The 23201-nt window shown below is 37.8% G+C and overlaps 1 non-coding gene across 1 annotated transcript; it reads right to left on the bottom strand.

Annotated features, from left to right (window-relative positions):
* Positions 1–17793: 17793 nt before the first annotated feature.
* Positions 17794–17900, bottom strand: LOC139894720 (small nucleolar RNA R71). The gene has a single exon (XR_011775206.1). It is a non-coding gene; the product is annotated as a small nucleolar RNA R71 (small nucleolar RNA).
* Positions 17901–23201: the final 5301 nt, after the last annotated feature.

Below are 23201 nucleotides of genomic sequence, written 5' to 3'. Positions count from 1 at the left end.
CTGCGACGTTCTCTGCTCCTTTCTTATCTTTGATTTCAATATCGAATTCCTGAAGGAGCAAGATCCATCGTAGGAGTCTTGGTTTCGCGTCTTGCTTGGTGAATAGATATTTGAGGGTTGAATGATCTGTATAGACCTTAGTTTTGGACAGGATGATATAGGAACATAATTTGTCGAAGGTGAATACTACATCTAGCAGCTCCTTTTCCGTGGTAGTGTAATTCTCTTGAGCTCCGGTTAAGGTTTTGCTTGAGTAATAGATTGGATGAAAATGCTTATCTGTCCGTTGTCCAAGTACGGATCCAACTGCGAAGTCACTCGTATCACACATGATTTCAAATGGTAAACTCCAATTAGGAGCTATCATGATGGGCGCACGTGTTAGCTGTTCCTTCAGATAGTTGAATGCTTTTCGACATTCTTCATCGAAGACAAACGGGATTTCCTTTCCTAGGAGATGAGTGAGAGGTCGCGTGACCTTTGAAAAATCCTTAATGAAGCGTCGGTAGAAACCGGCATGTCTAAGGAAACTCCTTACCATTTTTACTGTGGTAGGTTCTGGAAGTTTAGTAATGGTCTCAATCTTAGCCTTATCAACTTCTATTCCTGCTTTTGAAATCTTATGTCCTAAAATTATCCCTTCTTTAACCATGAAGTGACATTTTTCCCAATTTAGAACTAAATTTGAATCTTCACACCGGGTAAGCATCTTGTCAACGTTTGAAAGGCACGAATCAAAGGTACTACCAAAGACTGAGAAGTCATCCATGAAGACTTCCATACAACGTTCAATCATGTCGTAGAATATTGCTACCATGCATCGCTGGAATGTAGCTGGTGCATTGCATAACCCAAAGGGCATGCGTTGATAAGCAAATGTTCCATAAGGACAGGTAAAGGTTGTCTTTTCTTAGTCCTTTGGATCGAGGGGAATTTGAAAGTAGCCAAAAAATCGTCAAGGAAACAATAGTATTCATTTCCTGATAGACGTTCCAACATTTGATCGATGAAAGGTAATGGAAAATGATCCTTTCGGGTTGCATCGTTTAGTTTACGATAATCTATGTAAACCCTCCAACCGGTGACTTCTCGAGTTGGAATAAGCTCATTATTCTCATTTTGAATTACGGTTGTCCCTCCCTTTTTGGGTACCACTTGAACAGGACTAACCCATGGCGAATCTGTGATGACCCAAAAACTTCGACTTATTTAAACCAATTCTCTATACGATTTATTATTTTGACACGTTAAATAAAGTTTGTTAGATTGAGTCTCAAAATTTTAGGACTGTTTCATATATTCAATTACCTTTGACTACTCTCGACGATTCATGAACAATTATACGTATGTATATATATTATAAGATGTACAAGTAAAAAAACGACTTTGCTACAGTAAAACACTATTTGCTACAGTGAAACCGACTTTGCTACAGTAAAACACTATTTACTACAGTGAAACCGACTTTGCTACAGTGCTACAGTGAAAACGACTTTGCTACAGTAATACACTATTTGCTACAGTACCACTATTTGCTACAGTGACACTATTTGCTACAATAAAACACTATTTGATGTCAACGAACTAGCAAACAAAAGCAGATCAGGCAGCCATGCGATCGCATGGCAAAAGCACTAAAAACCCATGCGATCGCATGGGGACCAAATTCAGGAAATATGCCTATAAAAGGCCAGCTTGTTCAACGAAAAATTTCACACAAATATATTCTCTGTAATAAATATTTATATTTATAATTATAATTTTAATTATAATTTAAGTTTAATAATAATAAAGTATATACGAGGGTATTTTTAATTCGGGTTTCAAACCGTTTTAAACTAAGGAAATATTGGGTATTGTTCGGGGTATTGTTCTTGAATCCAAGGCCAACCATACATCCGTCTACCATCATTACGTCTACTCAATTTTCCTACAATATTGAATCTCAATATTGAACCGTGAGTTTATAGTCTCCCTTTTTAAATACCTTAAATATTTTTGGGCTGAGAATACATGCAATTTATTTTAAACGCAATAAGACACAAGTACATACTAAATTCTACACTGAGTTAAACCGAAAATCCCTTAGCTTTGGTAACTAGTAGCTGCTAGTACATAGGATATGGACTGGTGGGCGCTAATAATTGTATATGGATCCATAGGGCTTGACATCCCCGTCCGAGCTAGAGCGCTAGCCTTTTAACGGACGTATGTTATTTGAGTTTATGACAAGTTAGTTTGCGTGTATTAAAACGAATGGGGTAATTATCATTATAACGTTAAAGTTTAGTTACCAGGGTGCTCTGTTACGTAGAATCTATTGATAAACTTTTGATGAAATCTTGTGGTCTATCTTTATATATATTTATGACTCGAGCAATTAAACCTATAACTCACCAACATTCGTGTTGACTTTTTAGCATGTTTTATTCTCAGGTCCTTAGACTGCTTCCGCTGTGATGTGCTTGTTGCCTGCATGGAGTCTCTCATGCTTTGTACAAAGTTTATTGCATTCAAAATAAAACTGCGTTGTGTAATAAATAATTGGACTGTGATGTCAACCTGTAAATTAAAGACTTATGTATTTTGGGGTTTTGCTTATACCTAAGCACTCGCCCACATGTTTATAACTTTCTATGTTTAGAAAGTCACTTATTTTAATGAATGCAATATTTTATCAAAACGTATCATATAGAGGTCAAAACCTCACTGTGGAATCAATGATTAACGTGCCGCGTCAATAGCGATTTTGACGGGTCGTTACAGTTGGTATTCGAGCTTGAGGTCACAGGGAACCAGAAATTATATTAGTGTGTTTAACTGGTAATTGTTAGGATGCATTAGTGAGTCTGGACTATGACCATATTTGTTTTTACTGATTTTTGCTTATCATTTGGTCAAAAACATTATATGTGATATATTTATATGCTAACGTAATTGTTGTTTCAATTATATGATAGATGACTTCTTCTAATCCTATCATTTTGTACGACTCGGAATCGAACACTGAATCTATTCTATCCACAACTGAAAAGGGCGTTCCAATACCTATTAAAGAAGAAATTGTGTTAGCCAGGGAATCTCAACTCCCGGTAAACCCAGAGGAGGTTCCAGCTCCACCCAGCTTTAGTTTTCCGGAGCCACAGTATCGTTGGCATGGACCCATGATCCCTGGAGTAAACGAAGATCGTCTATTTCTAAACGAACATGGATATTGGGCCAGATACACCGCCGATGGGCGGGTTGTGTAGATTACGCCTGGCAGATTTCTGTTCATGACCACCGGTACATATTCTCGTACACATGATTCAGACAGTTCGTCATCATATTCTCCTACACATGACTCAGAAAGTTCATCATCAGACGAGATCAGTGAGGAAGAGGATTTCGCTAATGAAATAAAAGAAGTCACTAAGGAGAAATTCCAACTTGCTATAGATAATAAAAACAACCACAAAAATAAAAAGTCCTTAATTATTAAAAAGGAACAGGACCATTCGATCCGTAACCACCCTTATTGTATTAAACCCACTGAGGCAACGGGTGCCTCAAAACCCCAACCAAAAATTAAATACACTGCTAGAATGTTTGACGGACCTTGCACACACAAACAATTGGCAGAGAGAACCAAATGGGAAGAAGTTTCTGATAGTTCTGAATAAATGACCTCGCAATCATAAATCTTCCATGCGCTATTCTATTTCTTATGAGTGCTACTCTATCTTGTTATGTAGAATAAGCATATGTAAAATATTAGTATTGTATGGTATTGTATTATGTTGGTTTATTAATAATAAATGCATGGAATAATTATTTGTATTTTTACTACTTCTTATTATTATTATTACATAATAACGTAGTAACTCGCTATAATTTTTCATAGTGAAATATTATTAGGATTTTAGTAGTTAATTCCTTGTACTAGCTATTATGTATGAACTTAACGGGTAGGTAATACCCTAGAAATAATTATAAAATGCTAATAAGAAGAAAAGGCTTTTATAATAATTAGTTCATATTATTAATATGCTACGATTAACTATTGACAACTCATTTTACCTATAATATTCTACGGTAGCTGAGGCAGCAAAAGCAACAGACGAAGCAGCAGCCAAAGCAGCAGCCGTAAACACAAACTCACGAAACGGATGCTCATACAAAACTTTTCAAGGATGCAAACCACAGACGTTTAGTGGAACCGAGGGACCAGTCGGTCTAACCCGATGGTTTGAACAGATGGAGTCCGTTTTCAAAATCAGTAATTGTGCGGACGGAGACAAGTCAAAGTATGCTTCATGCACGTTGCAAGACGGTGCACTTACTTGGTGGAAGAATTATGCTAAAGCAGAAGGAGTAGATACGACATATGATATCTCTTGGGAAGAACTGAAAAAGATGCTAATCGAGGAGTACTGTCCTCGAAACGAGATCAGAAAAATAGAATCTGAGTTACGTAATCTGAAGGTTTTTGCCGCGAATCTCAATAACTATGAAAAGCGTTTCATGGAACTAGCCTTGTTGTGTCCCGAATTGGTGCCAAACGAGAAACGAAAGATAGAAATGTATATTGACGGTTTATCGATCAATATCAAAGGAAATGTTACATCATCCAAACCGAATACGATGCAGGAAGCCATGACAATGGCACACTAACTCATGGACCAGATTACAGAGAGTTCGATTAAGGCACCAATTACCGAAGTCAAGACAACTGAAGGAAAGAGGAAATGGGAAGACTATAAGGGCAAAAGTACTCACCTGAAGAAACAAGAAACTTTTAAAGGTCAACAAGATGGGGCAACTGCAAGTCCAAACTATAAGGGACCCCATCCGTTCTGCAAAAGATGTTACACACATCATGCAGGTTATTGCCAAGTGGTCTGTGATAAGTGCAACAAGAAAGGACATGTGGCGAAAGATTGTTATGCCACCGTTTCTGAAGTAAAGACAAAACCGACCATGTCAAGAAATGTTTTGGATGCGGGAAGTCTGGTCACTTTATAAATCAATGCCCTGATAAGGAGAAGAACAAAGAACCCGCACGTGGGAGGGCATTTAATGTTAGTACCAGTGAAGCACATGAGGATCCTAATCTTGTCACGGGTACGTTTACCGTTAATAATCAACTAGCTTCTATTATGTTTGATACGGGTGCTGATAGAAGTTATATGTGTAAAAACTTTAGTTCTAAACTAAAATGTGCATCATTGCCTCTAGACGATAAATATACTATTGAATTAGCTAATGGTAAACTGATAAAAGCCGATAAAATTTGCCATGGTTGCGAAATAAATCTCGCTGGTGAAACCTTCAAAATCGATTTGATACCCGTAGAATTAGGAAGTTTTGACGTAATCGTTGGCATGGACTGGATGTCCAAAAAAAGAGCGGAAGTTGTTTACGCTGAGAAAGTGATCCGCATCCCTCGAAAGGATGAAATGTCATTAATGATTTATGGGGAGAAGAGCAACTCGAAGCTGAACCTTATCAGCTGTATGAAGGCTCAGAAACTTATAAGAAAAGGTTGTTATGCTATTCTAGTACACGTAAAGAAGATCGATACTGAAGAAAGAAGCATTGATGACATGTCGGTTGTAAGAGAATATCCCGGAGTATTTCCAGAAGAATTACCAGGGCTACCTCCACACAAATGTGTAGAATTCCAGATTGATCTCATACCAGGAGCTGCACCTGTAGCTCGATCTCCATATAAACTGCACCTTCAAAAATGCAAGAATTACAAAACCAGTTGCAAGAATTATCGGATCGTGGATTTATTCATCCCAGTTTTTCACCTTGGGGTGCTCCTATTCTATTCGTCAAGAAGAAGGATGGATCTATGAGAATGTGCATAGATTACCAGGAACTAAACAAATTAACGATCAAGAATTGGTACCCATTACCGAGGATTGATGATTTGTTTGATCAATTGCAAGAATCAAGTGTTTATTTTAAGATTGATCTACGCTCTGGATATCATCAGTTGAGAATGAAGGAAGAAGATGTTCCTAAAACTGCGTTCAGAACCTGTTACGGTCACTATGAGTTTTTAGTCATGCCTTTTGGATTGACTAATGCTCCAGCAGTATTCATGGATCTAATGAATCGCATCTGCAGACCGTATTTAGAAAAATTTGTCATTGTTTTTATCGATGACACATTGATTTACTCGAAGAACAAGGAAGAACATGAGCAACACTTAAGACTGGTACTAGAGATACTCAAGAAAGAAGAATTGTACGCAAAATTTTCGAAGTGTGATTTCTGGTTACAAGAAGTACAATTTTTGGGCCATGTTGTCAGTAAACATGGAATTAAAGTTGACCCTGCCAAGATCGAAGCCATTAGTAAATGGGAAACACTGAAGACTCCAACACAAATCCACTAATTCTTAGGTCTTGCTGGTTACTACCGAAGATTCATTCAAGATTTCTCTAAAATCACCAAACCCTTAACTGCATTGACTCAAAAGGGAAAGAAGTATGATTGGTCCACGAAACAAGAATCCTCATTCCAGTTATTAAAGAAGAAGTTAACGTCTGCACCCATTTTGTCATTACCGGAAGGAAATGATGATTTTGTGATCTATTGTGACGCTTCGCGCTAAGGTTTAGGATGTGTATTAATGCAACGCACAAAAGTTATCGCATATGCCTCACGACAACTAAAAATTCACGAAAGAAACTATACGACGCACGATTTGGAACTTGGTGCAGTAGTTTTTGCACTCAAAATATGGAGACACTATCTATATGGCACCAAGTGTACAGTGTACACCGACCATAAGAGTCTTCAGCATATTTTTGATCAAAAACAACTCAATATGAGACAACGTCGCTGGGTAGAGTTGTTAAACGATTACAATTGTGAAATCCGTTACCACCCCGGAAAGGCTAATGTTGTAGCTGATGCCCTAAGTCGGAAAGAAAGAATAAAACCTCTTAGGGTTCGAGCTTTGAACATTACAATTCGTACCGATCTCACAAAGCAAATTCAAGCAGCACAGTTAGAAGCTTTAAAAGAAGAAAATGAAAAAGGCGAAATGAGCAAAGGATTAGAAAAACAGCTTGAAGTAAAAGCCGATGGAACCCTGTATTTTGCTGGTAGGATATGGGTACCAAAACATGGTAATCTAAGGCAACTAGTACTGGATGAAGCACACAAAACAAGGTACTCAATTCACCCAGGAAACGGAAAAATGTACCACGATCTTAAGAAGTTCTATTGGTGGCCTAATATGAAGACAGAAATTGCTGCTTATGTAAGCAAATGTTTGACATGTGCCAAGGTCAAAGCTGAACACCAAAAGTCGTCAGGGTTACTGCAGCAACCGAAAATTCCTCAGTGGAAATGGGAAAGAATAACTATGGATTTCATTACGAAACTGCCAAGGACTGCAAGTAGTCACGATACTATTTGGGTGATAATTAATCGCCTCGCTAAATCAGCTCATTTTCTACCAATAAAAGAGACAGACAGCATGGAGAAATTAGCACGCCTCTATTTGAAGGAAGTACCTTCCAGGCATGGTGTACCTATCTCCATCATATCTGATCGCGACACCCGATTCACATCACGTTTTTGGCAGTCATTACAAAAAGCATTGGGAACTCGATTAGATATGAGCACCGCTTATCACCCACAGACAGATGGTCAAAGTGAAAGAACAATACAAACATTGGAAGACATGTTACGGGCATGCATGATTGACTTTGGAACCAGTTGGGATCGACACTTACCGTTGGTAGAATTTTTATACAATAACAGCTATCATACGAGCATCAACGTAGCACCATTTGAAGCACTTTACGGTAGAAAGTGCAGATCTCCTATTTGTTGGAGTGAAGTAGGAGAAAGACAACTTACCGGACCAGAAATTATTCACGAAACCACCGAAAAGATCATTCAAATACAACAGCGATTGAAAATGGTCATGAGTCGCCAAAAGAGTTATGCTGATGTAAGAAGAAAACCGCTAGAATTTCAAGTGGGCAACAAAGTCATGTTGAAAGTGTCACCCTGGAAAGGTGTTGTACGATTCGGTAAACGAGAAAAGCTAAGTCCTAGGTACGTAGGACCCTTTGAAATCACCGAAAGAATTGGAGCAGTTGCTTATCGATTAAAGCTACCGCAAGAACTTAGTAGTGTTCACGACACATTTCACGTGTCAAATTTGAAGAAATGTTTAGCTGAAGAGGATATCGTAATCCCTCTTGATGAAATACGAATCAATGATAAACTCCATATTATCGAAGAACCTGTTGAAATCATGGACCGTGAAGTCAAACAATTAAAACAAAGCAAAATACCGATAGTTAGAGTTCATTGGAACGCTAGACGAGGACCCGAGTTTACTTGGGAATGTGAGGATCAAATAAAGCAAAAGTATCCACATTTGTTCACTGATATCGCGCATAAAACAGGTACTACTCAAAATTTCGGGACGAAATTTTCTTTAACGGGGAGGTACTGTGATGACCCGAAAACTTCGACTTATTTAAACCAATTCTCTATACGATTTATTATTTTGACACGTTAAATAAAGTCTGTTAGATTGAGTCTCAAAATTTTAGATCTGTTTCATATATTCAATTACCTTTGACTACTCTCGACGATTCATGAACAATTATATGTATTTATATATATATTATAAGATGTACAAGTAAAAAAACCACTTTGCTACAGTAAAACACTATTTTCTACAGTGAAACCGACTTGCTACAGTAAAACACTATTTGCTATAGTAAAACACTATTTGCTACAGTAAACACTATTTGATGTCGACGAACTAGCAAACAAAAGCGGATCAGGCGGCCATGCGATCACATGGCAAAAGCACTGAAAACCCATGCGATCGCATTGGGACCAAATTCAGGAAATATGCCTATAAAAGGCCAGCTTGTTCGACGAAAAATTTCACACAAATATATTCTCTGTAATAAATATTTATATTTATAATTATAATTTTAATTATAATTTAAGTTTAATAATAATAAAGTATATACAAGGGTATTTTTAATTCAGGTTTCAAACCGTTTTAAACTAAAGAAATATTGGGTATTGTTCGGGGTATTGTTCTTGAATCCAAGGCCAACCATACATCCATCTACCATCATTACGTCTACGCAATTTGCCTACAATATTGAATCTCAATATTGAACCGTGAGTTTATAGTCTCCCTTTTTAAATACTTTAAATATTTTTGGGCTGAGAATACATGCAATTTATTTTAAACGCAATAAGACACAAGTACATACTAAATTCTACACTGAGTTAAACTGAAAATCCCTTAGCTTTGGTAACTAGTAGCTGCCAGTACATAGGATATGGACTGGTGGGCGCGAATAATTGTATATGGATCCATATGGCTTGACATCCCCGTCCGAGCTAGAGCGCTAGCCTTTTAACGGACGTATGTTATTTGAGTTTATGACATGTTGGTTTGCGTGTATTAAAACGAATGGGGTAATTATCATTATAACGTTAAAGTTTAGTTACCAGGGTGCTCTGTTACGTAGAATCTATTGATAAACTTTTGATGAAATCTTGTGGTCTATCTTTATATATATTTATGACTCGAGCAATTAAACCTATAACTCACCAACATTCGTGTTGACTTTTTAGCATGTTTTATTCTCAGGTCCTTAGACTGCTTCCGCTGTGATGTGCTTGTTTCCTGCATGGAGTCTCTCATGCTTTGTACAAAGTTTATTGCATTCAAAATAAAACTGCGTTGTGTAATAAATAATTGGACTGTGATGTCAACCTGTAAATTAAAGACCTATGTATTTTGGGGTTTTGCTTATACCTAAGCACTCGCCCACATGTTTATAACTTTCTATGTTTAGAAAGTCACTTATTTTAATGAATGCAATATTTTATCAAAACGTATCATATAGAGGTCAAAACCTCACTGTGGAATCAATGATTAACGTGCCGCGTCAATAGCGATTTTGACGGGTCGTTACAGAATCAGAGATGGGATAGATCAGACCGGCGTCCATAAGTTTGATTACTTCTTTCTTGACGACTTCTTGAATCATAGGGTTGACCCTTCTTTGCCTCTGAACTGAAGGTTTGAAATCATCTTCCATGAAAATCTTGTGGGTGCAATAGTTGGGGATGATCCCTTTTATGTCGGAGATTTTCCAAGAAATTGCCTTCTTATGTGATTTCAAAACTTGAATCAATTTTGCCTTCTCTTGTGGCGTGAGGTCTTTTGAGATGATTACAGGGAGTTGCGATTCTCCTTATAAGAATGCATACTCCAGATTGTCGGGTAACTTCTTTAGTTCCAATTCTGGAGGTTCCTCGATAGATGGCTTCATCCTAGTTATCTCCTTTTGGTCTAATGAGTCATACTTCTCCTGGAATTCTGATTCTTCAGTAGCGGTCACTGATGCTATATGTTCTTCATTTCTGGAAATTGTCCTCCTTAATGCTTCCTCTTCAGAAACATCTTCCTTAGTTTCGAAGGTGGGTTCGGAAAACTCCTCACAGTCCTCCTTTGAATGGGGTTCCTGATATACCAGAATGAAATCTGTTTCTTCATTCAGTTTTCTCCTTAATAGAGGTAAATGAATGCCTTGTCCTAGCGGTGTTATTTGGATAGTCTTGCCAAGAAAATTACTTTCAGAGGGGAGATTTATGTTGACTAAGGTTTATGGCTGAATGGTTATCGAGATTTCCTTTAGGAGGTGTAAAGAACAGATCCTTAGAAATTTGATCTTGACTACATATAGCCATGGTTTCTTCCAGGTATTCATTGACGAGTTCTTAAAAAGAATCAGAGAGATTCACATCCTCTTCCCTAGGATGGTTCATTAGACGATCAACATTGAATGTGATTTCTTCTCCTCTAACCCTTAATTTCAATGATTTCTCATGCACATCAATTACGACCTTGGCAGTATTTAGGAATGGTCTGCCAAGAATGAGTGGGACCTTCGTGTCTTCCTCAATATCCATAATGACGAAATTAACGGGAAATGCGAACTTATCCACTCTAACAAGGACATCTTCAGCTATTCCTCGAGGAATCTTAACTGATCTGTCCGCGAGCTGGATAGTCATTCTGGTAGGAATTAAGTCATTTAATCCTAGCTTTTTGAATAACGAATAGGGCATTAGGTTTACACTGGCTCCTAAGTCTACTAATGCATTGCTAATTTGGATATCTTGCAGGTAGCAAGGTACCGTAAATCTTCCTGTATCTCCTAACTTAAGGGGAATTCCATGTTGTAACACTAACGAGCATTCTTCATTTAAGGGCAAGCTAACTATCTCTCTTAATCTCTCTTTGTTTGAAAGCAGTTCGGTGAAAAATTTAGTGCAGTTTGGCATTTCTACTAAAGCATCTACTAGTCGTACATTCAAATGCAAATTCTTAATAATATCCCAATACTTAGTGAATTGTGCTTCTTGTTTTTCCTTCCTAAGCCTATCTGGGAAAGGTATGCAGGCGCGCAAAATAATTTCCGAGGCCTTAGGAGAGATAGGTTCCGGTGGATTGACAACTGGATCAATTGACACAGGTTCCTTATCGGAAAAATCTTGTATGGGTATATTGACAGGTGTTTCCTTCCATCCTCTAGTAATTACTAGGGCATCAAACTCACTACACTCTATGTCAACTTTAGTGGTTAAACGTTTAAGCGTAAGCTAAAAATTGGTGATTAATTCTTCAAAAGTCTTTACCAAAGTGTTGAACTTATTTTGACATTCTATGACTTGAAGGTTTATCGTGTATTGCTTTTTCATAAATTCAACTAAAATTTCCTTAGAGTGGAGAGTAGGTTTGCGCAACGGGAAGATTATATTATGATCCGAGCTATTTTGCTGTTTGTGTGCCCATCTAGGGTAGGGATACCTTAGATTGGTTCTAGTAGCATCGGGGTTTCTAGGAATTGGTAAACTTTGAAGAGTGAGGGTGAGATCTTGTAACCTGGTTTCAAGCATTTTTACCATATGCGCGAAGACGTCATCCTTCTCAGCAGCTTCATTGCTCCAATCTTCCTGTTGTGCAGCTATTGTGTCCAAGAGATTCCATGCTTCGTCTGCTGTTCGGGACATGAAATTGCCTTGCGAGGCCATGTCTAGGAGAGACTTATCATCCTTGGTTAAACCATTGTAAAGTGTACAAATTATGTCTGCCCGACTTAATGAATGATTCGGACATCTTTTAAGCATCATCTTTATTCTATTCTATGCTAGACACAATGACTCGTTTTCTTTTTGAGAAAAGTTTGTGATGTCATTTCTTAAATAGGTTTGCAGGGAGGGTGGATAAAATTTATTTAGAAATTTAGTGGCTAAATCCTCCCATGAATGGATTGAATTCGGGTTAAGTTCGTCAAACCATGCTAAAGCGTGTGCTGAAAGTGAATATTGAAAAAGACGAAGTTTCAAAATGTTTTTTTTGTTTTCTTCCTTCTTAAAAGAGTCAACCAGACTGATAAATTTATTTAAGTAAAAGTTTGGATCATCATTCGGTAATCCTTGAAATTTACAGATCATACTGACTAGTTTAATCATGTGTGAACTGATTTCAGGAATTCCTTCGGTCCCTAAGGTGATTGGTCCTCCTCTTTCCTCTAAGCATGACTTTTGCATAGACGCAAGGGTATCTTGTTGTTCCATTTTTTTTAGATTTTCTGTTTTAAAGAGACTTAAAAGTAACTTTTAGAAAATATTAATTTACTAGAAGGATCGATAATTTAATAAAAACAATTATTCTTGAAATTCGGTCGCTAACCAAATCGGATATCTTAACTGATAAGATTTCTTACAGATTACTTGTATCGAGGTGGCCAGGCCAACTACGGAGAGGCAGGATCCTTTTGGTTCCAATATAATTGGAGACTGTTCGGAAAATCCAACAACCAAGTCCGTGTATAATTGTCTTTCTTAGACACCACCAAACAACACTTTTATCTTTTTAAAATCTTTCTTAATCAAAACATTCAATCCCCGGTAGCGGCGCCAAGAAAAGCAGTGATATGCCACTAAAGGACGGTTTTATTCGTGCGGTGTCGTTGGGTCGCAGGACGTCCGGTTCGGTAGAATAAAGTAGCACACAGTGGTTTTGTTTATTTATATTGTGCGGGGCCTAAATTTATTTTTACTTTCTAAGGTGTAGAAGGTGTAAGTTAACCTAGTGTTGTGTTTTTTATGGATTAACGAATTGAAGATCAAGTGGGTAATTGTCTTTTAGTTAAATTACCTAGATAAAAGATAGTAGTTGGTTTTAGCTAAAAGTCCTAAGTGCAGAAAAGTAAATAAGTGGAAGGATATCCGGAGTATGCAGATCAGAGAAATGTTGACCAAGATATCAGTGTTGGGTTAGGGAAAGGTAATTATGCTTATGTTAAGACTATGCTTAGAATGATGTAGATCTGGTTGGATGAGCCAATTACATAGACCTACTTGTCTCTGAACTCTCGGAGTTCTCTTTGAGCAGTGAGAAGTATGTCACTTGGTCGTATAATTGAAGGGTATCTATACCTCGGAGGTTATCCTCAATAAAGTACTAGGTTTATTAGTGAGTTGAGCTCTAATCCTAACCCTCGTTATCAGTTTAGTTAACTGAATAACAGTTTGCCGTGTTGATTGAACACTGATCACAAATGGAAGGAATCCGTTGGTTTAATTTGGCCAAACCTTAAATGAAAACAAACAACCATTCCATCATATTAATGAGATCATATCAATTCAGACATTATACAACATCACAGTTGATATACTGATAGTAAAGTAGATAGAAAACTAATGAATACCTAAACAGTTGATATGACTAAGTCCTAAAGCAACAATCAAATAATTGGGTCACACAGTGAAGGCACTAACTAGATCTTAACAGCTCCTAAGAAGTCTCTTTGGAACAGTCAATAGGCATACTAGATCATTCATGTCTCAATTCCTAAGTTCCGTGTCCTAAAAGCGCATTAAATGCCTCTCGGGAACTCCGGTTCATAAAATATTCAGATACAGTATAACTAGGGGTCTTAATCCTATGAAGTAGCTAATTTCATATAGGTAGACAAGTCCTGATCACAACCTAGGTTGGTCAATCCTTAAGATGCTAGCATACAAATCTATCAGACTTCCTAGTTCAGTATTATAACAGTAATCGTACTAAATTAACATAATTACGCTAACCCAAACTTATATCATGGCAACATACAGATTAATTAAGCTATCATGGTAATATCGGAACACATTATTAAACATAAAAAGTAAGAACACATGTTTAATACAAAAGACAAGCGTTTCGAATAAAAACCTGAAAAGGCCGAAGAAATCTGCCCGAGATCACAGGGACTCGCCGGGATATCCTCCAGAAAATAAAAGCTAAGGTAACTACTACTAAAAACTAACTAAAAGCTTGAAAATATGAAATGAATTATAAATTGAGTGTGTTTAAAATGGATGGATAAAGCCCTTTAAATAGACTTGATTTTTGCCTGCAAATGGCTGGCAGGCTGTTTGGAAAGCCGTTTGGCAGGCCGTTTGCAGGGCCCGTTTGCCAAGTCAAGCCGTTTAATGTGACCGTTTGCTCTGATTGTTTGGTAGGCCGTTTGCCATACTGGCAAGCCATTTGGCAGGCCATTTGGCTTGCTGGTTTGCTGGATCGTAACTTGATTTCTTGTCTTTCACCGTTTTCGCTCTAGAATCTTCGTTTTAGCTCCGTTTTACTTAATTCTTTTTGCATCGCCTTCGTAATTACTTAATCTACAAAATCAACTGAAAAAGCGATAATTTTACCGACAAAGTTTAAATCTTTATTGTTTTAGGGCTCAATATTGGGGATAAAAATGTGACTTTTTGGCCGATATCAGTGACCTCCCGGAAGGCCTCGTGTGGTCATTCAGAAAAATCTGTGCACCTGTAGGCAAAGCGGACATTATTGTGATCGCAGTAAGGTGGGATGTTAAAGTACCAAAGTATATATAATCATTCGTGCAAAATTAAACAAACATAGTACATTATTTAATTTGATAAATTGCACAGTGTTTGATCCATTAGTATAACCATAATCGACCATGAACACTTGCAAACTGTTTAATTGTTGTAGTTGTATTCTTTTACATTCGTCAATTTGAAATGTCATCTTTTGGCAAACAAAAATTAATTAAACAATTGGATAAATAATAGCAAGACATGTCTAATAAATTCTTTCCATTTCAAAGTAAAGGATCCATATCCAGGGTTTAAGTCCTGCAGAATTAAGCGTATATGATTTTTCTTGGGTTAAGTAAGAACACGTACACTCAATAAGGGAAATTGAATACCAGATTTACAATGTGTAACTACGTGATTTGCACATGTCTTCAACTTAATGGATAATAGTGCTCATCTAAACTATGTTTCTCACGCAATATCTACCTCGTTTTACTCTGTTTTTAATATCGTATGTGCTTTAAAAGTCAAAAAATTGGGATTAGTCGCGTTCTGAGTGCTATTGAAATTCTAATTGTGAAATTGGTGCGAAATTGACCAAAGTGAGTGAAAAGTGTCAATAAAACTGCTAAGTGCTGGAAATGGCCTAAGAACGATGTTCCTGTTCATCAGAACGGCGTTTCACACTCAAAAACGGCGTTCCAAAACCTGGAACGACGTTCCACCTGGAGAAAAAGGACATTCCAAGCCAAGAACGACGTCACATTACAAAGGAAATGGAAACAGAAAAAAATGGGCATTTAGAGGACGAATCAGGAACGACGTTCCTATTAAATGGAACGGCGTTCCACATTAACGGGCACCAGAACAGTGTTCCTTAAAGAGGAACGAAGTTCTACTGGAAATTATGGGCAGTTTTGGAAGAGGTATAAATAGAATGAGATGTGGGTTTTTCTCATGACTAACTAGGGATTAGATGTAGTAGCTCGTGGCTAAGGAAATTAGGGTTTAATAGCTAGATTATTAAGGTTTTCATCAAGTTTTCATCAATTTTTACATTCTACATCAAGGATTGAAGATTGGATCAAGATCTAGGGCTTGTTCTTCATCATCATCATCATCATCTTCATTTAGCTCAAAGTTGTAATTTCTTATTTTGGTACAATCTTATCTTTATTATTGCTTAATGATGTTTGAATCTACCTTTATTACTTGTATTGTTCTTGATCTAGCCATGATTGGCTAGATTTTGTGATGTAAACTTGATTATGAAGCTTGTAAGCTAAGGATTGTTCTTAATTATGTTTATGATTGTGTTTGGATGAATATATGAGTTGATGATTGTGATTTTTTGTTAGAATTAGCTAAGAGATCATTTGCTATATTTGTTTTGGACTTTACTTTGATTATATAAGTTGTGTAGCTTCTCTTAGGGATTTGATTAGTGAAGCAACTTGTACTTCAACACTTAGGTGATCTAGACAATCAAATTGTGGATTTCAAGGGATTGGGTTCTTGGTTTGGATTGGTTTTCAATTGGTCCTTAGTCAAAATAGTAGAGTTTGGTTTTCTTAAGGGATTTTGATTACCAAATGGTTTTAGGGGACTTTAACCTAGGCTAAGTACTAATGATAATTGCATGATTCAACTAGATCAGTTGATATAAGCTTATGGGAATTTGCAAGTGTTGAATTGATCATTATAACATCTAGTAGGGATATTAGAACACTTAAGTTTGAACACGATTAGATCTTAAGAAGAACAAAAGAACAATCTGAATGCTTCAGTGAAATAGTCAAGTGTGCATGCTTTTAATATCAATAAACTTAATCACTTTTAGTTGTTAGTTAAGTTACATTCGTTTTCTTAAAATGTTTCAAAATACAACCCCCCCAAACCAAACAAACCTTAGAATGATTATGAGTTTTCATCGATTTAACTAGCAAGTACCGCTCTCTTGGGATGAATCTTAAACAAAAAACTTACTAATTACAACTACCGAGTCATTGTTTCTCTTGAGTTTGTTACATAGCCGAGTCCAGATTTAAATATAAATATAAAGAGAGCAAGTAAGCATGTTTACAACGAACTCATCAAACTTTTTGGCATCGCTGCCGGAGAGCGGTTAGCTAGTTGTATCTTCGAGTTAAGCTTTTAATTGTTCAATCCTTTTGTAAGGATTTATCCTTACAAAAGTTACTTTTCTTGTTTTTTATTATATTATTGTGTTTGGAAAACCGCATTTTTGTTTGTGTTGTGATCGAATGTTAGGTACTACGATGTATGAAAAAAAGATCCCAAAAAGATCAAGCATTTGAACATCCGTTTTCCGATCCGGGGAAGCACATTCACGAGGTTTATAAGTGAAGGGAAGAAAGGGTCTTAAGAAACACTTTTGAGGTATTACCATTTTATATTGAAGATATGGATGGCAACGGTCAACCACTTCAAAGTGAGGAAAATCCATTAGGTGGGGGTGATCCCAATAACCCACCAATTGTTAATCAAGAACCACAAATAGATCCAAATGACACACCTATGTGGGATGCAAGGTTGGTTACACCTACGATGGTGCCACCGGCCATTACTAAACCACCCATCAGGGGCGAGCATTGGAAAGTTGAAGGGAATTTCTTCACTATGTTAAAGGATGTGCAATTTCATGGTTTAATGGAAGAGAATCCTTTTGAACACCTTCAACAATTCAATGACATTTTTGATCTCTACGAGCATAGAAATGTTACCGTGGATGCATACAAGTTTAGGGCATTCCCCTTTTCTCTTCAAGGCGATGCTAAAGTTTGGCTAAGGAATATACCTTCCGACTCGATTAGAAATTTTCAAGATTTAGTTGATACCTTCCTTAAACATTTCTTTCCACCATCAAAGGTGGAAAGACTTAAAATGGAGATAAATGCATTTGCTCAATGGAGTGATGAATCACTATATGATGCATGGATTCGTTTTAAGAAGATGTTGAGAGTGTGTCCACCACATGGTTTATCAAAGGGGGAATACATCACTACTTTTTACCGGGGTACAAATGATAGAAGGAGACAAATTATTGATTCCTCTATGGGAGGTGTGTTCATGTATAAGTCACCAAATACGGCCGAGAAGTTATTAGAAGACATATCAATTCATACTTATGAGTGGAATCCTTCACCTAGGGATCTTCCAAGAAAGAGTATAGCTCAAGTGGAAAGTGATAACGATCAAGTTACTCTTGGTAGCTTAAATAATCAATTTTAATCTTATGGAAAGGAGTTGAAGAAGCTACAACAATCCATCGTTGTTATGCAAGTCAGATGTGAAAGGTGTGACGGACCTCATATTATAAAGAGTTGCCCATAAATCAACCAATGCAATCAACTTGATTTGGAAGACATCTCAATGAATTCGGAAGCTCATGTCAACTTTGTAAGTAACCAAAACTACCAACGAGGCGGTTCATCAACTCAAGGCACCAACTCTTACCAAGGAAATCAAGGCTACTTCAACCAAAATTAAAGACAAGTATCTTTAAACACCCAAATTAACCCACCACCCGGATTCCAAATCCAAAACCGAAACCAAGGTTACAACCCAAACTACAATCAAAACCGGAGCAACAAGTATCAAACACAAAATCAACAACCTTACAACAATCAAAACTTTCAAAGCAACCAAGGCTATAAAAATAACCAACAACCACAACAAAACACTCAACCACCTCAACCTTCAAAGAGCTTAGAGGAGATTATGCAAAATTACATAAAGAAGGCGGGGGCAACCGAAGCATTTTTAATGAAGGAGAATGAGTTCTTGAAACAACAACTAAGACATCAACAAGCATCATTCCAAAATCTTGAGAGCACTGTTGGAAGATTATCAAACCAAGTCGCCGATAGACCTCAAGGCACTTTACCGTCAAACACACAAGTTAATTCGAACAATAATTACAACAACAATTAAAACAATCAAAACTAAAACAACAACAACACAAGAGTCATTCCTATTGAGGACATCAACACCAACCAAAACTTAAACCACCCAAACCGAAGCTAAAATGTCAATGCCATAACCACTGGAAGCGGTCTAACCTTAAATGAGGGAGTTGAAAGTCTCGAACCACAAACCTTTATCACCCAAGAAAAACTACCAAGATTTTTTGAGGAGGAGATTCGGGTTAGTAAGGAAAAGGGTAAAGAAAAGGTTGACTCAACCAAGGTTAAGGGTAAATATGAAAAGGGTGAGAAGAAGGGTAATGAGCCTTTGAAGGCTACAATGCCGGTTCCATATCCAAAAGCTTTAAGGAAAGACACGTTGGCGGCCCAATACAAGAAGTTCCATGTCATACCTCCTAAATGGGACTGGGGGTAACTGTGACTAACCAATACCATAACACAAGTGTATAAGCAAGAACGACTCTAAATGAGACGTTTTATTAAAATCTATATGTATTAAAGCAGCGGAATTAAATGGTCATTACAATTGAAAATCCAAAATGTAAACTGTAATTGTTCAAATGCATAAATGTAAATAATAATGCGGACTCCATAGTAGCATTCAAGAGCATCAAGTAGCAAAGCTAGTCATCACCTAAGACAAAACATGCTTAAAAGTGTCAACCAAAAAGGTTGTTGAATGTAAGACCCAAATATTTATTGTACATAATGTATTTATGGTGTACGATGCATATACGAAGTGTACGAAGCAGGTACGTGTTGCTTGCTCGAACGTCGAAGAAAACTGGACGTTGTTTGAGGTACAAAGTGTGTACGTATCTTTTCAACCCCAAATAAAGTTTGAGTTGATGTTTCAAAGCCTTACCATTGGAAAGAATATCTTATTACGTTTCCAACGATATTTGGTTCATCGAAAACGGAGCTACGGTCAAAAAGTTATGGCCAAAACAAGTTTCTGAAATCTGACCTGCAGTGTGGAGCGGCGCGCGACCTTTTGGCGCGGCGCGCCGAATGGGTCTGATGCGTTTTTTTCAGCATTTTAAGTGTCTAAATGAAGGGTATTATGGTCCTTTCACTTATGGACGGATTTGTGGCTTTTAGATCAGTTTTAGATCCACTTTTGGATCATTTTCAAGTCGACAAACACTCTCATCTTCAACCTCAAGTTCTAGAGTGAGAGTAGAGTGAGAAAGCTTGAGAAGAGGAAGAAGAAGCTTGGATTCTTCAAGTTTAAGCTCATTACTTGTGTTGTTTTTGTACTAGCTTCTTTTTCTTCAAAAGGTAAAACCCTAATTCGGATTTAGTTGTGTTAATTCGTTTATTATGCTAGGGTTTGTGTTAAAGTAGATGTAAAACCCATTTCTTGGAAGTTTGGGGTAAACGGGTTAAGTTTTAGTGCAAGAACCCTAATATTGGTGGGTCTAGGGTTGGATGATGATATTGTGGGTTTGTAAAACTAAATTAGTTGATGAAATCACTAGCTACTTGGATTGTTGGTGATTAGGGGTGTAAACTTACAATTTGGTGTTTTGACTAGTTTTAGGTCAAAATGGGTTTTTGAGTAAACAACCCTATAAATGGCGTTTAATGGCTAAAAGAGTTAAGATTAGCTATTTCGGGAACGCGGGAAGTGATTTCATAAGTTTTGGACTTGTGAGTATTGTTTTATGCTTAATAGGGTGTAAAACACACTTTAGGACCAAATGGGCGGGTCGTGTGTTTAAATGAGTGATCGAATGACCAAACCATGTTTAAATGATGTTGTTGAGGCATAATCACAAGTCATTTGTGATTATGAAGGTTTTCGAGCGAAAAATGGTTTTTGGTCAAAGTTGGTCAATAGGATGTTCTAGGAGAACATATGTATTGTTTAAGTCGAACAAGCATTGTGAGTAGCTTATTTGCATGTATACTTTGCGTAGGTGATTTGCGTGAAGTCGGTGGAAGAAGTTAAGATCGTGGGATACGTTCTTCAAGTATTTCAAGGTGAGTGGAATATTTATACGCTTATGTATATAATTTGGTTGCTTGTGTGCGGGGTGGTAAGTGATATCCGTTAGGATTCACTTTTCGTGGACCACATTTGAGTTGGGAAAAATATAGTGAGTGATATCCGCGTGGATAGCTCTTCGTTGGCTATATTCATTTTGGATATGTTGCGAGTGGTTAATGTTTGACCTATCACTCTTCGTCGGCTACATGTGTGCGTTTGGATATGTGACGAGTGGTTAATGTTTGACCTATCACTCTTCGTCGGTCACATGTGTATATTTAGTTTGTGGCGAGTGATTAACGTTTGACCTATCGCTCTTCGTCGGCCACATGTGTGTTTGGGTAAGTGGTGAGTGTTAACCGTTTAGGGGTTCGCTCTTCGTTGGCCACTTATCGTGGGATGGTAAGCGGTTCCGCTTTTCGTCGGCCATCCTTGTGATTGAGGTAAGTGTTAACGTTTCGATTGCACTTTTCGTCGGCCTCATAGTGCGTAGTGGTGAGTAGTTAGCGATTTTGACCTACTACTCTTCGTCGGCCACTTACGCGTGCGATGGGTGGTGAGTAGTTAACGATTTTGACCTACTACTCTTCGTCGGCCACCATCGAGTCGAATGTCGACATTGGGTATATTGGGATGTGTAATTTTATTAGCATTGTACGTATTCGTTTTTGGCATGTATTATTGTTGAGATCTCTATGCTAAAGATGTTGACTTGTTGTACGTACGATTAATCGTTTATTTGTTATTGCGGTTTGCTAATGTTATTGTGTTGTTGTGTAGGTGTATGCAAGTAATTGGATTATGTATGTATGCGTATAAGTATTGCATTCACTAAGCATTAGCTTACCCTCTCGTTGTTTACATTTTTAGGTTCGAAGGCGGACGTGGCAAGGGTATGCTCGGGATTAGATGATTTTCCCATTTTGATGCTTGCTTGGATTCGACCTAGGATTGGGTAGTTTATCCCCAACATCATGCTCGTAGTTTGTTGGAACTTAAACTCATTGGGTCGAAGTTGTATTTTGTATTAAAAGGGGTATTTTAGGCATATGTGGGCCCCGCGATGTAAAACTCGTTTTAATTAATTAATCATGTTAGTTTTACTTATATTAATGTGTTGTAAAAAGCGTTTCGTCTAAAAGTGTCGGGAACGAGTCTATCTTTTTCGCATTTAAAAAGCCCGGGGACAGGCCGTTTTGGCGCGGCGCGCCAGATAGGGGGCGCGGCGCGCGGGGTCACTGTACAGCAATTTTTTTTTTTTTTTGTTTGTATTTTCACGGGGTTTGGTCGAGGGTTGGTTTGGGTTGTTACAAGTGGTATCAGAGCATGGTCTAAGGGATTTAGGTGACTTGAGATAGGCGCCTAGACTTAGACTTTTTGTGTGTGCTATTATGCGGGACTTGTAGGATTACGGGTCGGTTCGGGTTTCTAGTTAGTGCCTTTGAGAATAGGTGCTTTAACTATGTGTTGTTTATGTTGATACTAATTGTGTTGTGTTGAATATCTAGCGAAATGGTTGTTGTATTCATGAGTTCGGCACAGCGTGTGAGCGTAATAATGCGTCGCGAACATTATTACGGTTGCAAGCCAAGTCATGCAAGTGATGTACAACAAGTATTGGACTAGATGGGATGCACGAACGTTGGCATACTTATGTGATGTGATTATTGTTCGTGGCGGTGTATGTGATTTACTTGTGTTGCGTTCCTAACCAAGTTCATTTCTTAGAATGAAGACGAGGAACGGACATGATAATGGTGATCAAAGCGACGACTCCGAGTTCACGGCTAAGGTTGAGGCCATCATTAAACGTTATAAAGTGGAGTTTCTCGAGGATGTTAGAAAGGTGTTCCAGGAATCGGTTGATGGGCAAGTAACCGAACTAATCGACGAATGAGTGGATGCCGCGATCGAAAAGGCATTCGAGGCTAGAAACATTTACCCTCGTGGTGAAGGGAGCGATGGTAACGGTGGACATGGAAGGCGGGACTTCCATTACAAGAACTTCAAGGATGCTCAACCTCCTATGTTTAATGGGGTGAGGGATCCGTTGAAGAGTACATGTTGGGTTTCCAATATCGAGGGGGCTTTTCGTACTAGTGAATGTCCTCCCGAGAAGAAAACGAGCTACGGGTCTAGCATGTTACGTGAAGAAGCCAAGTTGTGGTGGGATTACAAGATTCAATTGTATGGCGAGGAACAATGTATGAGCTTGTCATGGGATGAGTTCAAAGAGGAGTTCTTTAACGAGTACCGAACTTCTTCCGACCTTGATAAAATCCGGGACGAGTTACACAATTTGCGACAAGGTTCGATGGACTTGGTTACTCTCAAGTCTACCTTCTTGGCAAAGACTCGTTTTT

This window comes from Rutidosis leptorrhynchoides, chromosome 2, assembly GCF_046630445.1.
Source record: "Rutidosis leptorrhynchoides isolate AG116_Rl617_1_P2 chromosome 2, CSIRO_AGI_Rlap_v1, whole genome shotgun sequence".
Lineage (NCBI taxonomy): Eukaryota > Viridiplantae > Streptophyta > Magnoliopsida > Asterales > Asteraceae > Rutidosis > Rutidosis leptorrhynchoides.
This window is presented reverse-complemented; position numbering and strand designations above follow the sequence as displayed.